General features: G+C 40.9%; 1 protein-coding gene across 13 annotated transcripts in view; it reads left to right on the top strand.

The window, feature by feature from the left end:
- ARVCF (ARVCF delta catenin family member) overlaps window positions 1-22,478 on the top strand; it is a 543,783-nt gene that overhangs the window by 240,386 nt on the left and 280,919 nt on the right. Inside the window, exon 4 of one of the 13 annotated variants that reach the window (XM_073313185.1) lies at window positions 1,381-1,463. The exons of the other annotated variants lie outside the window; for them this stretch is intronic. The gene's annotated coding sequence lies outside the window, so the exon portion shown is untranslated. The remainder of the gene's footprint in view (window positions 1-1,380; window positions 1,464-22,478) is intronic. 13 annotated transcript variants of the gene reach the window in all.

Genomic DNA, 22,478 nt, shown 5'->3' with positions numbered 1-22,478 from the left:
GACTGAACCCGAGCCAACACGGATTTGTTAAGAACAAATCATGCCAAACCAAACTAACTTCCTTTTTTGACAGGCCTAGTGTGGTGGTTCTCAACCTTTCCAGGAGTCTGATTTGTCTTGTGTACACCAAGTTTCACTTTACTTAAAAACTACTTGCTTACAAAATCAGACATAAAAAATATAAAAGTGCCACAGCATACTATTGCTGAAAAATTGCTCACATTCATGTATAATTATAAAATAAATTGACTGGAATATAAATATTGTATTTACATTTCAGTGTAGAGCATAGAGAGCAGTATAAAAAAGTCATTGTCTAAATGAAATTTAGTTTGTGCTGACTTCGTTCGTGCTTTTTAAGTAGCATGTTGTAAAACTAGGCAAATATCTAGAGGAGTTGATGTACCCCCTGGAAGACCTCTGCACACTCTAGGGGTACACATACCCCTGGTTGAGAACGACAGGCCTACTGGATAGGGGGAAGCAGTAGATGTGACGTATCTTGATTTTAATAGGGCTTTCAACACAGTCCCAAATGACATTCTCAGAACCAAACTAGGGAAATGTGGTCTAGATGATACACCTATGCAGTGGGTGCATGACTGGTTGAAAGACCATACTCAGAGAGTAGTTATCAATGGTTTACTGTCAGACCTGGAGGATGTATCTAATGGTGTCCCACAGGGGTCCTTTCTAGGTCTGAACTAGACAACATTTTCATTACTGACTTGGATAATGGATTGGAGAGTATGCTTGTAAAATTTGTGGACCTCTCAAGGTCCCCTTCAGCCTTATATTTCTATTACTCTGTTTCCAAATATTTCAGTGCTTTAATTTCATGTCAGCATGTTGATCAATGACAGACTGTCACCAGTTTCTTTAAGATTGAAGAATTTTGCAGTGAGCACATTGCCTGACTTGTTTGATAATTTATTATTTATGTTACAATCAGGACCACTATACTAAATACCTTACAGATGACTAAAATGAAGAGCATTCTCTCCCCACAGAACTCAGTCTAATAAAGATTAGATGTGATGACAGTTGCTGTTTGTCCTGTGTGTATGCACACCTAAAATGATAAATCAACACCTGTCATATGGAATACACAATATTTCTGTTCTGCTGTCTTTGATGTAAGTATCAATGTACAACAGGAGACAGCAGAAGAACTTAGTCCAAAATATTCAGATAGAGGGCATGTTCATTTTACTTGACTTCCGCTTTGAAAATGACTGTTTTTTTAAAAATCTAGAACAGACTACAGTCAAAACTGTGTTCCCTAACCAATTCTTAGTGCACACATTGTGTAGACTATCTGACTGGGAATGGGTGGCAGGTCTAGATGTTTCTCTCCTCCTTTGTTTCTCATATCTTCAGTATTGTGCGAGGGATGGAGGAGGAGCTCGGGGATGGCAGCGATTGCTGACTGCAGGACTTCATCATCATTGCAGGTTTTTTCTGTGAGTAATTCCTCTCTACAGTCTGCTCTGAAATCCCACTGAATGCCAGCTCAGCAGTGCTTTGACTCCTGAATATAAAAACCATCAGGTATGCTCGGAATTGAATACTTTAAACCAAGTCGGAAAGAAGCAGAAGAGAAGCTTGGTGCAGTTTATAATATCCAGTACTGTCTATGGTGCAATGGGGAAAAAATTTTCAGAAGGTCACTTACTATGGTATATTTGTTTATGGCGAGGTAACTAGGACCCATAGAGCATGCAATGTGTAGTGTACTGTATCTGACTGTGATAGAGGTGAATGGTAACTTGCATAGCTCCGAAAAGGAGAGAAAAAAGATACTTTTCTGGACTGGTAGTTCAGCTGTTGAGACTGATAGGTCCAATCCTAAAAAAAAAAAAATGTTTTGCACAGAAGTGAGATGAGTGATTTCTTTTATTAGTTATGGACACTTGTGGTTGAGGAGACTGCTGTACAAATGTATAGATTACTATGAGAAGTGTTCATCCTTTATATTAAGATGTTGCTTGCCGTGTGATTAGATGGTACACTGTGTTCAAGGCTTTTTAGAGCAAATTGTGAGTCAAATGAAATTATGCAGTAGGAATCTTGTGGACAGCTACTGGATTGGGTGGATGGGGAAGTGGGAAAGAAGAGGAAATCAAGGCTAAGATACAGCTGCAGTAAGGCTAGCTTTTTGTTGAGAATCCTTGTGCTATTATTTTTCTGGGAAGTAGGTCCGAATGCATGAAAGCAGAGAGAATACTGCTTCAGTGTCCCATTTCTGTATGCAAAGTGTTGCAAGAGCTGTAGTGCCAGTTATTTAATGTTGAGGAAAGGGGCTGGAGGGAAGTGTCTCATATCACTGAACCATAGATCATAGAATATCAGGGTTGGAAGGGACCTCAGGAGGTCATCTAGTCCAACCCCCTGCTCAAAGCAGGACCAATCCCCAACTAAATCATCCCAACCAAGGCTTTGTCAAGCCTGACCTTGAAAACCTCAAACGAAGGAGATTCCACCACCTCCCAAGGTAACCCATTCCAGTGCTTCACCACCCTCCTAGTGAAAAAGGTTTTCCTAACATCCAACCTAAACCTCCCCCACTGCAACTTGAGACCATTACTCCTTGTTCTGTCATCTGCTACCACTGGGAACACTCTAGAGCCATCCTCTTTGGAACCCCCTTCAGGTAGTTGAAAGCAGCTATCAAATCCCCCCTCATTCTTCTCTTCTGCAGACTAAACAATCCCAGTTCCCTCAGCCTCTCCTCATAAATCATGTGCTCCAGCCCTCTAATAATTTTTGTTGCCCTCCACTGGACTCTTTCCAGTTTTTCCACATCTTTCTTGTAGTGTGGGCCCCAAAACTGGACACAGTACTCCAGATGAGGCCTCACCAATGTCGAATAGAGGGGAATGATCACGAGCTCCCTTCCTGCTGAATCAAAGAGCAGCATTGCCAAGTTCTGTAGGTAACCCAGCCCATTTCTCAGACAAGAGGTGCCCTGTGACTTGAGGCCTCTATAGCAAATGCGTTAGGATTAGGGCTGTCAAGAGATTAAAAAAATTAATCGTGATATTAAAAAAATGAATCACGATTAATCATGTGATTAAAAAAATTAACTGTGGTTAATCGCGCAATTAATCGTGCTGTTAAACAATAATAGAATACCATTTATATAAATATTTTCGGATGTTTTCCACTGCTGCCTAGCCATTCGGTCCCTAGTCTGTAGCTGTGCATTGGGTTCTTCCGTCCTAAGTGCAGGACCCTGCACTTATCCTTATTGAACCTCATCAGATTTCTTTTGGCCCAATCCTCCAATTTGTCTAGGTCCCTCTGTATCCTATCCCTGCCCTCCAGCGTATCTACCACTCCTCCCAGTTTAGTATCATCCGCAAATTTGCTGAGAGTGCAAACCACACCATCCTCCAGATCATTTATGAAGATATTGAACAAAACCGGCCCCAGGACCGACCCCTGGGGCACTCCAGTTGACACCGGCTGCCAACTAGACATGGAGCCATTGATCACTACCCGTTGAGCCCGACAATCTAGCCAACTTTCTACCCACCTTATAGTGCATTCATCCAGCCCATACTTCTTTAACTTGCTGACAAGAATACTGTGGGAGACCGTGTCAAAAGCTTTGCTAAAGTCAAGAAACAATACATCCACTGCTTTCCCTTCATCCACAGAACCAGTAATCTCATCATAGAAGACGATTAGATTAGTCAGGCATGACCTTCCCTTGGTGAATCCATGCTGACTGTTCCTGATCACTTTCCTCTCATGTAAGTGCTTCAGGATTGATTCTTTGAGGACCTGCTCCATGATTTTTCCGGGGACTGACGTGAGGCTGACTGGCCTGTAGTTCCCAGGATCCTCCTTCTTCCCTTTTTTAAAGATTGGCACGACATTAGCCTTTTTTCAGTCATCTGGGACTTCCCCCGTTCACCACAAGTTTTCAAAGATAATGGCCAATGGCTCTGCAATCACATCCGCCAACTCCTTTAGCACTCTCGGATGCAACAGATCCGGCCTCATGGATTTGTGCACGTCCAGCTTTTCTAAATCATCCCGAACCACTTCTTTCTCCACAGAGGGCTGGCCATCTATTCCCCATGTTGTGATGCCCAGCGCAGCAGTCTGGGAGCTGACCTTGTTCATGAAGACAGAGGCAAAAAAAGCATTGAGTACATTAGCTTTTTCCACATCCTCTGTCACTAGGTTGCCTCCCTCATTCATTAAGGGGCCCACACTTTCCTTGGCTTTCTTCTTGTTGCCAACATACCTGAAGAAACCCTTCTTGTTACTCTTGACATCTCTCGCTAGCTGCAGCTCCAGGTGCGATTTGGCCCTCCTGATTTCATTCCTACATGCCCGAGCAATATTTTTATACTCTTCCCTGGTCATATGTCCAACCTTCCACTTCTTGTAAGCTTCTTCTTTATGTTTAAGATCCGCTAGGATTTCACCATTAAGCCAAGCTGGTCGCCTGCCATATTTACTATTCTTTCGACACATCGGGATGGTTTGTCCCTGTAACCTCAACAGGGATTCCTTGAAATACAGCTAGCTCTCCTGGACTCCTTTCCCCTTCATGTTAGTCCCCCAGGGGATCCTACCCATCCATTCCCTGAGGATTGCTCCGACAATTGCTCCGACAAACAAGTTTGTTTACATTTGCAGGAGATAATGCTGCCCACTGCTTATTTACAATGTCACCTGAAAGTGAGAACAGGCGTTCACATGGCACTGTTGTAGCCAGCGTTGCAAGATATTTACAGGCCAGATGCGCTAAATATTCATATGTCCCTTCATGCTTCAGCCACCATTCCAGAGGACATGCGTCCATGCTGATGATGGATTCTGCTCAATAATGATCCAAAGCAGTGCAGACCAATGCATGTTCATTTTCATCAGCTGAGGTAGATGCCACCAACAGAAGGTTGATTTTATTTTTTGGTGGTTCAGGTTCTGTAGTTTCCCCATTGGAGTGTTGTCTTTTAAGACTTCTGAAAGCATGCTCCACACCTCATCCCTCTCAGACTTCGGAAGGCACTTCAGATTCTTAAACCTCGGGTCAAGTGCTTTAGCTATCTTTAGAAATCTCACATTGGTACCTTCTTTTTCATTTTGTCAGATCTGCCATGAAAGTGTTCTTAAAATGAACAACATGTGTTGGGTCATCATCCGAGACTGCTATAACATGAAATATATGGCAGAATGTCGGTAAAACACAGAGCAGGAGACGTACAATTCTCCCCCAAGGGGATCAATCACAAATTTAATTAACGCATTATTTTTTTAACAAGTGTCATCAGCATGGAAGCATGTCCTCTGGAAGGATGGTCAAAGCATGAAGAGGGATATGAATTTTTAGTGCATCTGGCACATAAATATCTTGCGATGCCAGCTACAACAGTGCCATGTGAACGTCTGTTCTCACTTTCAGGTGACATTGTAAATAAGAAGCGGGCAGCATTATCTCCTGTAAATGTAAACAAACTTGTTTGTCTTAGTGTTTGGCTGCACAAGAAGTAAGACTGAGTGGACTTGTAGGCTCTAAAGTTTTGTTTTTGAGTGCAGTTATGTAACAAAAAAAATCTACATTTGTAAGTTGCATTTTCATAATAAAGAGATTGCACTACAGTACTTGTATGAGGTGAATTGAAAAATACTATTTCTTTTATCATTTTTACAGTGCAAATATTTGTAATAAAATAGTATTAAGTGAGCACTGTGCACTTTGTATTCTGTGTTGTAATTGAAATAAATATATTTGAAAATGTAGTAAAACATCCAAAATATTTAATAAATTTCAATTGGTATTCTGTAGTTTAACAGTGATTAAAACTGCAATTAATTGCGATTAATTTTTTTTAGTTGAGTTGACTGTGATTAATCGACAGCCCTAGTTAGGATGTAACATCTAAAGGAACAGGGAACAAATTCTTCAATGGTCAAGTAAACCTCCCTGCACAATTTTATATTGGGAATTCAAAACTAGTTATTAGTGATATGTCTGCTACTCCAAAACACTGTTCTCAACTCTCCAGTGATCATTATGGAAATTACTGAGTTTTTGGTAATAAAAATTTGTACCTCCTTGTTACACTTAATTTCTTTGCATACTTCATTCACTCTTCACCTTAAAATATTCTTTCACTGCTTGTCCGGGTGGTTTCTTGTTGCTTTATTTGTCTTTGGATTGGTTTTTCAGGCTTCCACTCACTTCCTCTCTAAAGAGAGTCTGTGGCTTTGTAATAAAGCCAGTTGTTCCATGCAAAGCTGAGCTCATCAGCAGGGTTTTAATACTCTAAATGGAGGAGACCTGTAATGAGAGTGGAGAAGCAATACTGTAATACAGTTGGCCTGTATGACTAATCAGTTAGGTTAAGAATTCAGACTGCAGAATACCAGAGCCTTCATGCCTGATTGATGATAACAGCAGCCAAATGACTTATTGCCCTTACTGTTAGCATCCTCCACACTGTTAAAGAGGAGATTTCCTGCATTGTACAATAGATTTGTCCTGTTGTTCACAATGCTGGCTCTTGTAGCACATTATATCGAAATCAAAAACAAAGGAGGTCAAACTGGATGGTTCCCTGAATTTATTCACAAATGCAGTGACCTAGGAATGTGAACTAATGCTTGTTATGTCCCCCTCCTCCCACACACATAAGAAGCGAGCCTATGTGTCTGAATTTATCAGAGTATGAAGAATTTAATGTCTTATCCCTAATGACCTGGATCATGGGGTTTGTTTTATTTTCTTTCAATAAATCTCTCAGAGCATAGTTGGGGCTAACTTCTGTGAATTGTGGCTGTTATTATAATGTTGGTGACATGCATAAGCATAGAATTGAATGAATGAGATTAAATCTCTTATAATGGAACAGTGGGAAAATAAATAATTTGCTTTGTTTAAATTTAATTTAATTTGTTTTGCCTTATGGTTTAAGCTGTAAATGGTTCTTAGAGAATCATATTAATTTTTGTACCTAATAATTTGAATCTACTGTAGGATGCAGAAAAGTATGAAGCATATAGTTATGTTGGGGAGAGAGGAGGAGAAAGATTGTGACCTCAGGGCATTTTCTGCTGTGAATGAAAAGATGGAGATTCTTTCCTTGTAGAATCCGAGATCCAACTGTAAACTTGAGACTGCCACTCCACTCACTGTTCTGCAAAAAGTAACAAGACAGAGGATATGCAGAAATTTCTAACACATCGGTGTGGTAATGTTTCATGTGAACTGTGAATTCATCATATGTCTAAGTCCTAGGGCTATTGTTTTGAAGTATGTGGCAGAATAATGTGATTTTCTCAACATTCTAGCACCAATGTATATCTTCTCCATTTATGAGATTCGGCCATTTGCTACAGTATATCACCAAAACAGAGGAAAAAGATGGCTTCTGCCTGTTGAATGCTTGGTCTCCTAAACATGAAGCATTCTTGGAACAGAATTCTATTGATTGCTTGAACTGTCACCCCAGGTATTCTCATAGTTTATTAGAGACACTGAGCTTCCTTAGTTCTACTGTATACTTTGACAGATTTCCTATAGAAGGTGCCCAAATTATAACTACCTAATGGTCATTCCCAGCCAGAAATTGAACTTGTTACTTGGAAAAGCCACCTAGAACCTAATGGCCCAGGAGATAAGAACTAACACAGGATGCTGACTTTGAATCCCTCCATCATGAATGGCCCATCTCACCACATTTTATCACTCTTCTAACTAAAGAGTGGCTCAAATCAGAACAGCGGGCCTGAAGCCCCTTTAACTTTGGAGAAGCTTGGATCTGGATCGAAATTTCTTAGCTCAGCCCTGACTCTTTAATGCACACGTTGCCTGGAAAGACTGTCTAGGACTCTCTCCAGAACCTATCAGGCAACAGGCGTGACTGTTATTGATGGGAAGCTGGCCTTCCTTGACTCTTCCCTACAACTACTGGATGACAACATTGGGATGTTATTGCAGTTACTCTGGGCATGCACTTGTAACTCTGGAGGCACTACTGGTCCACAGTTTCTACAACAATGCTGTTGCTACTCAAGGTTAGCCCTGATTCTTTAGTACAAATACTGCTGAGTTGTTCATACTGGGAAGCGCTGTTCTTGCAAGAGGTATTACTGCTAAGGAAGGATTTTCAGAATTGCCCAACTCTAAGAGAGTAAAATGTCTCAAGCATGTGATTTAGTTTTTGAGTTATCACTTGTTTCCCAATCATTTTTCTTTATATCTGGTTCTAAAAATTTCTGTGTGACAGAGAACTTTCCTCCTGTCCACTCCATTCAGTGCTGAGACAGTCCAGGCTACTGAAATAGAACAGCAATATCGAGTAACTGGAATTTACTGCCAGACACTTTGGTTTGGGGAAGTGAATTTGGCACTCATGAAGGTGAGGAACTGTCAGCAGTGGCTTCGGAAAGGTGGCCTCACACCTTCTCCCATCAGCTTTGTCATGGGGACAGACTGTCAGTTGTGCTGCATTTTACAGTGTCTGGTGCAGATAAATGACCATCAGATTCAGTTTTTCTTCTGATCTAAATAGCACAGTGAATTTGCTCTCCATCTTTATGTAAGTGTAAGCCAGGTAGAGGAGTCCTATCTAATAACCACCATTTGGGTGGTGTCAGATACAACTCAAACTGGTCTGAGTAATTTAAAATACACCAGACTTTTAGATTGTAATATAAATGTTCTGGATTCATGTATCTGCATTACTTAAAGTTCCTGAGATCTCAGACAGTTTAGACTCTTTATTTGCTATATTCATATGAAATATTTCTACTGATTCGGTTAAAAAGCAAGACCTGAATTGGTGAACCTGCCTGATGCTCTACCTCCTGAACAGATGCCAGATAAAGATGTCATAAATCTGGCACAACCCAGGATGCTATAATGTTCCCTAGACTAATAGCACTCACTCCTCCATCTGACACCTATGTGAAAGGATCCTAGATTCAAAGTCTGGATGGGATACACTGAATGCGTGATCATTATGAAGATGGAGTTTTGTGCCATTTTGCCCAATGGAAGCAATTATACAATCTGCTTCAGACTTAATTCTTACATTTTTTGCAGGTTAGGCATGTCTTACAGACAGATCTGGATGGTAAATTAGTTTAACCTGAGGCCTCAGTGATTGAGTTGCCCTGCTGGGGCTATGGATCAAAACAGTTGATATTTAGCCTGTTTGAAGTTCAGCTGTGTCTGACCTGCTGGGCCTAGTGACAGTTTTGGCTGCAGAGCTCTGCACAAACTGCAAAGAAATGAGAGAAGAAATGGGGATACATGAAAATGGCAAATCATGAGAGTCTTGCCAGGATGTGTGCTATTCCCTGCTCCTTTCACCTCATAGCAATATGTTACACAGTCTGCACAGATGTACACATTAGTGCTGTTTGTTTGGTGGGTGGAATGAAGTGGCATGTATAATCCTATTTAGAGAAAACATACTAATATGTCCCCAGGGAATTCCTGAAATAATTTTGTAAAAACAGAGACAAAACTAGACTATACTGAAGTTATGAGGAGAGAAAACAACCTGTGCGGGTGCTATGATGGGTAGAACTCATACAGATTTGCAGTTGCTGCAACAGATGCAGGATCATAACTTTCAAATGCTGGAGCAGTGTTCAACCAACAGAAAAAGAGCTGTGTTCCTATTATGCCTGAATTAGTATTTGCTTGGTACTTTGTGTTTCTATGATGCTTTCACATCTGGAAATCTTTAAAAAAATTCTTAGTTCCAGGGGAAAAAATCTTACATGTCTCAGAGTCGGATCCCCCTGACCAATCCACACATCCCTTCCCACTGCTGTGTCCAGAAGTCCCTCTCTCTCGCAGATCTGTTCATCAAGTCCAGGTGTTAGAGTTCACTATCAGGTGAGCTTACATTAACATTTTCACAAAGGAGTGTTTGATCCAGGAATACCATCTGGAAGAAACAGTCTTTCCCCCCTCATATGAGGACTATTGTGCCCTCTTTACCTTTAGGAGATTCCTCCACCTTCCTATCTCTAAGTTCACAGGCCATTTTGATTGCCGCTCCTTTGATACTCCTCACCAGTCAAGGTGATTGACATTTTAATTTGTATGTCAGTTTTTTTTTGGCTATAGGTTTTGAATCATGTCCTCATGGTGGATGTGTCTTGGATGATCAGTGGTAGCATGGATTTGACTCTTTAAATTTGCTTTTACTATGAATGTAAACTGACAGATTACAGATCCTGTGTCACAACGTGTTTGATATTCAAAATTCAAACATTAGTTTTGATTGGGCACATAGGACACATAATTAAAATTGTGCTTCTGCTGCAAATATGTTGACAGATTCAAAATTTGCTATCCATAAGTATCTGTAATATTTATTTAAAGTTAGCTGTTCACTGACAGGAATGTTCATAAAACTTGTTCGTGTAAATATTTGAGAAATATAGAAAGAGGGTATATGAACACCATTCAGATATACTCAACTGTTTAAGTAAACATTCATAGAAAATATTTGGAGGTATTCACCCTTCTGTAACGGTAATGTTAAAAAGCAGAGTACAGGTTCTTCTTGCCCTCTGTATTAATCTCATTGCACGTAAACTTGAAGCAGTTCCACTCAGGTTTATTGGGCTGCTCAGTGGAACTACTTCAAGCCACTATTCAATAAATCTATAAAATGGTTTATATTACAGTGACTCTTCTGTCCTAACCTGCTTTTACTGTTCTGCCTTCTCCCACAGCAGTGTGAAAATTATAGAGCAAGCCAGCCCTTCAGATTGGCAGGAGCCCTGTGGCTGAGTACAGAATTAGCTAATAGAAGAGATTGCTTGGCTTGTCTAGCAGGATGAGATATATGAACCCTATGGAACAATTCCAATGTTTAATTAAAAATATTAGAAACACAGACTGTCCTCTAGTTCCTTCCATCTCTTCGTCTTTCATGCTCATCTAGTGACTATCTTGATAGACCTGTAAGCTAGAAAAAAATCATTGGTGGCTCTTTCTGTTGTCATAGCTCTTGGTCTAGGGATACATGTCCCCTGATACTTTCCTGTGCTCTCACATGTTGCTTGGTAATTACTATTGCATATTCTCTTGTGAGAGATTAATTTACCCTCCACCTTTCCCCAGTGTGCTCCTTAAGGTCACACCTTTGTGGGAGTTTCATTGAAATGCCAGAAATACTTAGGATATTTCTATACAGTTGTGTTAGGACTTTAGCCACAACTCACTTTCTGTTAATTCTCCAAAGAAAAGTGTTTAGTGATATACATTAGTGCTTTTTTATTAATGTACAAGTTATTACTACAAAAGGGGGCTGTAATTTTTCTTTCTCCTTTATTTAGACATCTGTCCCCCATCCTCAAAGCTCTTTTATGGATTGATCCATCCTTCAGGGAGGCATCCTAAAATGTTGCAGGGATCTGCCAGCAGAGGGCACCTTCAATCCAGAGTGTGGGACACATCCCACACCGCCCTTCCTCATGTCATATATTACTGTGGCTCTATAGCCAATGAAACCTCAGTCATCAGCCCACAGCAAGGCCTGGAATTTCCCAGTAAGTTTCTGAGATCAGGGCTCTAAGACAGCTTAATGGGCTATTGCCAAGTGCTGACATACCCAAAGGCTTCCCGATCAGTCATCTTAAATGATTAGTGGTGGCCACCACAAAATGAAATTTAAGATTAACTGAAAGAGCTTTTACTTGTCTTATACCAGTGTTTCCTTGGCTCTTTGCAGGTCTAGTTTCATTTGTGTTGTATGAGGTTAATAGCTTCACAGGTACACTGATATTAATAAGTAATTCTTCATTGAAGGTTATATTGAACTGCTGAAGTTGGAGATAGCTCTCTGCTATGACAATGTTGTGCATAAAACAGTTATCCTATCAAATTATAAGGGATAAAATAATAATCTGCACAGTCAGATGTTTTGAAGCCACATAGGAAGGCAACAGGATTTGAATGTAGTTGATTCACCTAGTAGAGGAACCTGAATACAAGCAGCAAATTCAGCATAATGACCCACTGGTATGTCAATTAAATCTTTCTAGTAAATGAATCATACAAGTGAAATTTAGCTTTAGGCTTTTGATGCTGCTTCTACAGCAGTAGTTTATTCATCTGTAGACAATTCTAATAAATAATAGTTGGTACTTTAATCTTCAAAACACTGAAACATTAATGCAACAGCCCTTGCAAAATAAGTATATACTCCAATTATCCCCGTTTTAGAGACAGAGGGGAAAAGATTTGCTCAAGGCCACCCAGCAAGCCTGTGTTAGAGCTAGAAGGACTGACTCCCAGCCCTGTGCACAGACCACTAGATAACACTGCCTCTCGTGAACCTCTTTTATGAAATGTGACGTTTTACCATAGAAGTGGTGCTTTATTTTATTTTGGCCAGTTTTATTTAAAGAAATGGGTAGGGGGGCTTGAAATTTTGATTGCATTCAGTAGACAACACTGGAAAACATTTTATTTATTATTTGCACTGCAGTAGAGGCTTGGAATCCCAGTCATAGGTTAGACCATATTTATGTTCTTGGAGAGAGATACTGAGAGCACCTCCCCAAAATGTAGGTTCAGACACTGAAGTTACACTGTGAGGGACAGATTACAGGATATATAGTGGGGAATATTCCATGCCTCAGCAGACATACCTTGCTTCTCTATTTTTATACTTGAGTTGGATTTTAAATTATTGAGAAGTTAATTGTTGACCATTTTTGCTGTCTATGGAAGACTTGTAAATCTTAATATAAAACTGGGTATATTAATGGAGTTCACAACTCAAGTAAGGGTCACTTTATGGCTGGTCTTATGTGGGTTCATTCTGCCCTGCACCTATGAAAGAGGCAACCATAATCGGACTGCAAAGTGTTGGTGAACACAGGGAGATTTGTCACCTAGTGTTACCCCATTGGTGGGAGGACTACGGGAGAGGAATGCAGTAGAGAGGAAACCTGCATGAGAACACTGACTACATAAGCAGTCTGCCATAGTCAGGCCATCACCGCAGGTCTTCTGCGGGGGCAGGGGGATGGCCCGGGACTGCTGCTGCTAGTGGGAGCCATCATGGACCACCGCAGCTGGCGGGAGGCGGCCGGGACTGCTGCCGGTAGCGGGAGGTGGCCCAGGACCACCGGAGCTGGTTGGGAGCGGCCCAGGACTGCCACCTCCACTGCTGGCAGGGGGCGGCTGGGACTGCCTCCGCTGGCCACCGCCAGGTCTGGGACCACTTCCCCGGGACCGCTGCTGCTGGCCGCCGCCAGCCCTGGGACCATTGGTGCTGGTCGGGGCTGGCCCGGGACCTCTGGTGCTGGCAGGGCCAGCCCGGGATTGCCGCTGTTGCTGGGGGAGGCACGGGAGGTGGCACAGAACCGCCGCTGTTGCTGGGAGGGGCTGGTGCAGCTGGCCCCAGGGCTGCCTGAGCTGCTCGGGCAACCCTGGGGTCAGGCACACCTGCAGGCTGCACAAGTCACGGATGTCCCGGAAAGTCACGGAATCTGTGACATCCGTGGCCTCCATGACAGACTCGCAGCCTTACACATGAGAAAGCCCTCTAGATTATGTTAGTCCCTTTCAAGGTTTGTAGGAATGAAGATGTGTTCAGAACTCTGAACATGTGTGCTTCCATTGCCTCATTATACGCCGAGTGTCCCAACTTGTTTCCTGTCCTAGAGAACTTCCTAAGCAAATTAATATAAGTTTGTTGCAGGCAAGACAGCCCTCTTCAGAAACCTGTCCCTAGCATAAGGACGAGAACCACTCTAGCGTTCAACAAAATCATAGTTTCAAGTGACATCCACTTAAAACTACAAATATATGGCCATATGCTCCTACATCTAGCTTGCTGAAAATGTAACTGCTCCAAAATCTGCTTCAGAAGTTTCCTATTGGTGTGCCATCATAGGAATTTACAGCACAGTGCCACAAAGAAGGTAAAAACAAGCTCCACAAATTCAAAGTTACTGTGGTGGGATGAAGACAGGGTAAAGCCAAAATATTACATATGCTCTCATAGGAAATCTGGTGTACATCACTACAGGAAATATACAGCAAAGTGCATTCAGTAATCCTACAAACTTTACAAGGTAATGCTGCAAAGATGTCTAACTTACAATGCACTGAGCAGCATTCATTTGCTGTTTACAGATTTCCTCATCTTAGAATGGCAAAATGTAAACATCTGACTGAATGTCTAAGCATTAAAGGGTCAATCTGCTAAGAGTAAGGTCATCTCTCCATTCTGTGAGATGCTCAGAAAAATTTCACTGCAAATTTCAGTACTCCTTGGCCCCCAGCTACAAATGCTGCCATGTACAGTGGTAGCACATATGCTTCATACTCTGCAGTTCACTGGGCTAGATTGTCCTGGTGTAACATGAGTGCAAAGTGCTACACTTAGGAAGGAAAAATCAAATGCACAACTACAAAATGGGGAATAACAGACTAGGCAGCTGTACCGCTGAAAAGGATCTGGTTATATTGGATCACAAGTTGAATATGAGCCCACAATGTGATGCAGTTACGAAAAGGCTAATATCATTCCGAGCTATAGTAACAATATTGTCATGTGTAGGTAATTGTAGGAGGCAATTGTCTTGCTCTATTCAGCACTGGTGAAGCCTCAGCTGGAATATTGTGTCCAATTCTGGGTGCCATACTTTAGGAAAGATTTAGACAAATTAGAGAGAGTCCAGAGGAGAGCAACAAAATTAATAAAAAGTTTAGAAAACCTGACCTGTGAGGAAAGGTTAAAAAACCTGGACATGTTTAGCCTTGAGAAAAAAAAGATGGAGGAGGAACCGATACAGTCTTCAAATATGTTTAGGGCTGTTATAAAACAGATGGTTATCAGCTGGTCTCCATGTACACTGATGGTAGAACAGGAAGTAATGGGCTTAAGCTGCAGCAAGGGAGATTTAAGTTAAATATTAGGAAAACATTTCTGGCTATAAGGGCATTTAAGCTCTGGCACAGTTTTCCAAGAGAGATTGTGGAATCCCCATCACTAGAGGTTTTTAAGAACAGATTGGATAAATGCATGTCAGGGATGGTCTAGGTTAACTTGGTCTTGCCTCAGTGCAGGAAGCTGGACTGGATGACTTACTGAGGTCCTTTCCAGCCCTACATTTATATGATTCTCTACGATTCCATGATTTACTTCAGTGGAGTTACATCAGGATTGGATTTGTTCCAGGACATACAGTTTTAAAATATATTCAATGGGTATTTAGCCACATCCACAAACATTCGGTTTAGCTAGCAGCCCTTACTCACATGAACAGTTCTGCTGATTCTAATGGAACTAGCTGGATGAGTAAGGGTTGCAGGATTATATCCATCATTTTCTCATGATTTGATGACATATTTATTCAGTCATGTGGCTCATTTTTGTAGTCAATATTGACAGAATTTCTTTTTTTTTAACACCTTTCCATTATAAAGGGTGGTGCATCAATCTAGAGAATGAGAATCTCAGCTAGAACCTATTGTCCTGGGCAACATATTCACTATTAGGCTTTTCTTGCAGAAGCTTATAGAAAGAAGAATGGAGAAATATAAAAGTTTAAAGGCCAAATATAGTGCAAGCGATTGTATAAATTCATGTAATAAATAGAGAGGGGAAAATGATTAACATTTAAAATTGGTATATTAGTTTTGTTGTTCACATGGCTTTTGAACAAGAAGAAAAGTTTAGCAGAATGACCTCTCTCTCCATCTGACTTTAAAATGTGATTATGCTCAGAAGAGACTATAAATCTGGCACATTTATTACTCATCAGATGAGCCTTTACACTTATTAAAGAACCAACACAGCTATGGTGGGAGCTGGAGCTGGAATCTAAAGTTATGCCTGGTTAACTTTTATTACGGGTAGTGATTACAAACCAGAGACCACAGTTTAAAATCCCAGGATGAGTTTGTAGGGCTGAAATTAGAACATCCTTTTATTTGTAAAATGAACACATTTCACCGGGAATCACTGCGGTCTTGTTTAGATAATTGGGGATAAGCATCTATTTCACTAGCTTAGTTCAATTGATCTATCTTAAAGGTGTTGAAAACTGCACTTAACACCATTGTAGACACAGTTTGACATTTTTAGCTTGATTTTTGGCAGGACAAGTTATGTCCTACACATTGATGTTAAGTGAGATTTCCATTGAGTTAAGCTAGTTAAATTAAGCTAACTGTATTTAAAAAAACGCATGCCATTTTTTCCTAATCTAGACAAAGCCTGACAGAAGGAACCTCTTGATGCCATCTTCTATCTTGGGATGAAAATCAGAAAACCATTGTATGGATTAGAGCATGTTTCATGTGTGCACTCCTCTGTTCCCCTTTTCCTTATGGTGCTATAATTGAAAGGGGGAAGTAGTGTTTTTTTTCTGCTGCCATTCACTTTTAGGTACATGCAGTATATGAAACAAAAATACTGTGTTATTGTTTACTGCTACCATTGTGTCAATCAGATCTTTTACCTGTATGGTAGACACCATTAACAAATTCAGTTTTACCCAGAGTTACCACATCATGGTTTCAAATACCACAATTATTTCCTGTTCTAAGTAGGTAGAAATACTGTAGTATCTGTGTGACAACTGTTGATTTCTTAATTGCAGCCACTATCCGTTACATACAATATCTGACTTCCTTGTATAATTCAAAATAGCATGCTATTTTTCACTAACCATGCATTCACTACGTGGTAATTCCTTGGTAACTTGCATTACTGATTCAGTGTTCTCTCCAGAGATCACTGAAATCATGTGGTCTAACTGTTACACTTTTACATACAGTAGTCACATTTTAGAGCTAAACACTATCTGCTACTGTACTGGATAGAGTGTTTTATCGAGTTATGCTGTTCCAATAAACAAGACGTTCCTGGCATTCTTCCCGCAGCTCTCCAGATTTAGTATGTATGGTTTCTGCAGCCTGATTTATTTGTTTACAGACAAGGAAAAGAATCTAATTTCAGAACAGAATCAGGTTTCAGAGTAGCAGCCGTGTTAGTCTGTATTTGCAAAAAGAAAAGGAGGACTTGTGGCACCTTAGAGACTAACAAATTTATTTGAGCATAAGCTTTGGTGAGCTACAGCTCACTTCATTGGATGCATTCAGTGGAAAATACAGTGGGGTGATTTATATACATAGAGAACATGAAACAATGGGTGTTACCATACACACTGTAACACGAGAGTGATCACTTAAGGTGAGCTATTACCAGCAGGAGAGCGGGGGGTGGGGTGGGGTGGGGTGAGAAACCTTTTGTAGAGATAATCAGAGTGGGCCATTTCCAGCAGTTGACTAGAACGTCTGAGGAACAGTGCGGGGTGGAGGGGGGGAATAAACATGGGGAAATAGTTTTATAGAATCAGATTATTATTTTCTTCATTTCTATGGGATGAGAATTGTACAAGATAACATATAAATTAGAGATTAAATAACTGAATTTCAAGATATTCAGGGTATGGGGCATCTTGATTTTTATCCAGTCCTAAAATTGCACATGATAGCAATATCATCGTAAATTGAAATATACCAGTTAGTGTAAATATATGTAAATGTAAATATATGTTTATCTGATATGGTTACTCCAAAATTATACTATTTATAATCATTTTATTCAGATTCACTTTCTGATTGTTTAGGCAATGCATACTTCAAAATTGGCTACCATTTAAATCTCTCTACCTTCATGCGCATAGTAAATTGTGTATGTAAGAAACCATAATTGCATGGGCCCATGTGTTCCATTATTCAGGAGTTTGAATTTTAATGCAAATTTTGCAGGCATCTTTTTTTATCTGTTCCTTTGATATTTCCTCCATGTTTAATAATACTTAGTGCTAAAATAGTGCTTTTTATTAAAGTGCCTAAAGGAAGTGTGTCAGGGTCAGGCCAGATGGCTATAGGAGAGTAATAGAAAGCAGATATATTAGCCCCAGGCTAAGTAGGTCCCTTTTCCCTGGGTAAGGTAACAGGGAAGGTTCCAGAACAATCAGGAACCTTCTGGAGACAATTAAGACAGGCTGATTAGAACACCTGCAGCCAATCAAGAAGCTGCTAGAATCAATTAAGGCAGGCTAATCAGGGCACCTGGGTTTTAAAAAGGAGCTCACTTCAGTTTGTGGTGTGCATGTGAGGAGCTGGGAGCAAGAGGCACTAGGAGCTGAGAGTGAGAATGTGGACTGTTGGAGGACTGAGGTGTACAAGCATTAGCAGACACCAGGAGGAAGGTCCTATGGTGAGGATAAAGAATGTGTTGGGAGGAGGCCATGGGGAAGTAGCCCAGGGAGTTGTAGCTGTCACACAGCTGTTCCAGGAGACACCCTAGACAGCTGCATTCCACAGGGCCCTGGGCTGGAACCCAGAGTAGAGGGCAGGCCCGGTTTCTCCCCAAATCCTCCCAACTCCTGGTCAGACACAGGAGGAGTCGACCTGGGCTGTGGGTTCAGAAAAACGGCCAAGCTGAGGGCTGCCATGAAGCTCCAAGGCGAGCAAATCCGCCAATAAGTGCAAGACCCACCAAGGTAGAGGAGGAACTTTGTCACAGAAGGTAAGTAACTCCCATTTTACAGGTGCAGTAATTTGCCCAATGTCACATAGCAGGTCAGAACCAGGAAAAGATCCCAGATCCTTTGACCTACAGTCCAGTACGCTATCCACTGAACTACATGCTTAGGTTCATAATCCCTGCCTTAGGAATCCTTTGGATATAAATATGCTTTTTCATTACAAAAGTTAGGGATTATACTATTCATTGAGAGACAGTGTGATGCAGGGTTGCAGCCTGGAAGTGAGGATCACAAAATGATTTTAGTTCCAGCTTTTCTATAGATGTGACCTTGAGGCTAGTCACTTAACCTTTCTGTGCGTCCGTTTCCTGTCGTAAAATGGGGATGATAACTTTCTCACCTTTGTAAAGTGTGTTGAGATATTTGGATGGAAAAAGCTCTGAATGCAAAACGTTTTACTATATATATATATATATATATATATATATATATAGTAAAACATTTTGTATATATAAAATTTTAATATTCACTTGTTAGGTTCTCCTTCATGGATGGAATCATAAATGTCCTTCCACTCTCCAAGTGTGGAGTGTGCCTCATGTGCCATGATATTTTTGAGTTAAGTATTTTAAACTTGCCTTTTAGCACCTGCCTTTCTGATAGCAACCTATGTGGGGGAGAGGGGAGCTTTGACAAAGAATTCAGCAAGTTGATTGTCCTCTTGAGTTGTCAGTTTGGAATGCTAACAAAATGCCAGTTGTCTTTACAAGATATGTTTGCTTTTTGGCCCAGGTGTGAAATGATTGATGACAGACTTCAGAAGTGGTGAAGTACATTATTTTTATCCTACTTCACACTTTTATCCTATTTCACATTTTCAGTTAAATAAAGGTAGAATTGTAAGTGCTATTTACCATTGTGCTACAATCTGCCCTACAGAAACATATTATCTGCTCTTGCAATCATTTTCACTTTGTTGCGGGGAGGATATCACAGTGGGACGTTTATGAACTAATACTACTTCTAATTCTATTGTGTTCTTCATCTCAGAATGATTCACAAGCATGGACTCAAGTACAGTTATCTCTGAAAAGTGATGGTTTAAGAAGACATTTTGGAGTTTTATGTTTATGGTGCCTCAGTCATATCCAGATTACACATAAAAATGTTCACCTGTGAGACCCTGGAAACCGAGCCTACGCTCTGAAAGTCAGGCTGGGTTCTTTACATTTTGCACATCACCAGTAATATGGATTTTGTAGGCTGAATTTTGCCCTCGCTGACATTTGTGCAACTCTGTTGCCTTTAATGACTTTCAGAGGTATAACTAACTTGCCCGCCCGCAGTGGCGTGCTTATAGCAGCAGGTTAGAAGGAGAAAGTGCAGCAGTATTGATGTTTCCTCCCCTTGGGCAGCATGTTGGGATGAGGGCTTTTGAAGAGTGCCCTGGGGGATGAGTGAGGTGGTTTGATGGCCAGTACCGCAGAGTGTTGGATGGAGGAGGGACCCAGAAGGAGATTCAGAGCTGCCTGGGGACTGAATTGCTCTCCCAGCATTCTAAGTGCTCCAGCTCTTTGCATAGAAGCTGGAGAACCCAGATGCCAAATGACTATTCTGCCATACTGTAGTTCTACGGCTATAATTTGGCTTAAGGAAAACTCTGCAGCCACTTTACCTGTGGAGCAGTTTAAAAAAACATAACAAATCTCTAAAACATTTCTCCTGTAGTAGGTCCCACGTAATCCCTTCATGGAGTTATTGCAAAAAGTCTAGTGACCTACTCAGGTCATGGCTAGTAGACCAAGAGACAGTTTTGTGCTCACAGATTTATGTGAACATATTTTTTTCAGCAAGTGGTGATGTGGAGGGGAGCCAATCATGATCCAGCAAATTTGATTGTTAGGCAAAAAAACCCTCCTATTTTGGATAGCAAATTCCTGATTGGCTCACCTAGCAAATGTTGAGGGATAATCCATTTCTTACTTTTTAAACAATCTCCATGCAGATGCGTAATTATAAAATGCGTGAAGTCTGAATGAGCTTTGTAAGCTACATTTAAGCTACAGCACTATTTTTGTCTAAGGGAAGGCCTGGTACTTTGAACAGAAATTGACAAAAGCATGAGTTTATTATGGAATTGAAGCATATCCTGCGACCTAACAGGTTAAGAATATCAAAATAATGCTTATTCTCTTTAGAGACATTCATGTATTAAATCCTTTTAAAATCTTGGCAGAGCACTGCTTCAAGCAACAGGACCATTACTGTGATTCCATTCAGCTTAATTTATGCAAACTTGACAGTTTCAGTAAATTGCACCAATAAAACCTTTGTTCCCAGGAAGTCAAGTTGTAGTTTAATGCTTGACTCTTTGGAATGACTCTGGATTTCCATGACAGTTGGATGGGTTTCATTTGCTGAACATTGGATCCCCCATGATTGGCAGATGAACCAGTAAAAGCCTTCCTACTGAACCTTTTATCTCAAAGGCTCACTGTGAAATATTAATTCACATTTTAAAAAAATACCTGCATTAAAGGGATGTTAAATTTCTGACTCCGACCAACACAAGGATTGAAATTCACAGTTAAGGATCAAATCTCTAATACTTTAACACAGTGGAGCACAGCAGAGTAATATTAAGATAGGGTCCATTGTAGCCTTTGTATTAGAATTTTGATCCCTATCTGGGATTTTCCATCCTCTTATTGGTTTAAGTCATAACGCTTTGGGTGAATTTTCTTTGAATTCACATTCAGAGCCAAATCATGCCATCCTGGACAGTCAAATTTTCCATTGGCTTCAGTGGGACTTCTGTCTAGGTAAGAATTGGGGGAAGACAACACTGTTTGGCTCCAAATGTCAAAGATATTGTAATAACTATGGTTAAGGTTGAGATTTTGTCACATTTATTTTTATTAAAAGTCTCAGACAGGTTGTGGACAATTAAAAAAAATTCACTTGAGCCTGTGACTTTTCTGAGACTTTTACTAAAAATAACAGAGGTGGGGCGGGGGGGAGGAATGACAGCTGGAGCCCCATGGTGGGCGTGTGAGGGGGGACTGCAAGCCTGAGTCCCACTGCCACAGGTGGGGAGGAGCACACAGCTCCGTCACTGTCCAAAGCCGCGGGTGATAGGAAGAGGGAGCACAGCCCCAGCCAAAGCCATGGGGTGGGGGTGCACAGCCCCGACTCTGGCCCCAGCTGAAGCCATTGAAGCCGAAAAAGTCACAAAGGTCTGGTAAAGTCCCAGAATCCGTGACTTCTGTGACCTCCGTGATTAAATCGTATCCTTAACTATGTTGCATGTACCTGCTATAAGGGAATTTGTGCCACAGCTCTCAATGACAGAAAATAGATATTTAGAGTGGAAACCCTAATGCATGCTAAAGGACAGTGCCAAAATTTATACAGAATTATCAAAACTCTATTGAATGGTCGCATACTTTTACTTAGGTTTCAGAGTAGCAGCCGTGTTAGTCTGTATCGGCAAAAAGAACAGGAGTACTAGTGGCACCTTAGAGACTAACAAATTTATTAGAGCAGAAGCTTTTATTATACTTTTACTTACACAGCCAGCTAGTATAAACATATTTTCAGTGACTTGTTTTCCTCATTTCTTCCAGGCACAGTGCAAAGCCCATCTATTTTTTCCCCCACTGATCCTTTGGAGAAGGGAGAGAGTTGAGGATTAGAGATTATGGCAGCTTGCTTTATTCTTATGATGGGTAAATATTAGCACTGTGGCATTGTGTGGGCAGTCCGATATATTGCAGCCTTGCAAAATTCTGTGCTCCCACTCACTTAAGGTGATTTAAATTTTTTTGACAGGCAAGTAAAATATCATTAGTTTTTGCATTACCATCAGTCATCATGGTAAAGTGCAGGTGGGTAGATTTTGTGCCTCGGATGGTAAAGTTTCATGTCACTTTTGTAGGGGGGAGACATAGCTCAGGGATTTGAGCATC

Source organism: Lepidochelys kempii, chromosome 15 (assembly GCF_965140265.1).
Source record: "Lepidochelys kempii isolate rLepKem1 chromosome 15, rLepKem1.hap2, whole genome shotgun sequence".
NCBI classification, from domain to species: Eukaryota; Metazoa; Chordata; order Testudines; family Cheloniidae; genus Lepidochelys; species Lepidochelys kempii.
The sequence above is the reverse complement of the archived record's forward strand: the minus strand, read 5'-3'. Positions and strand labels throughout refer to the sequence as shown.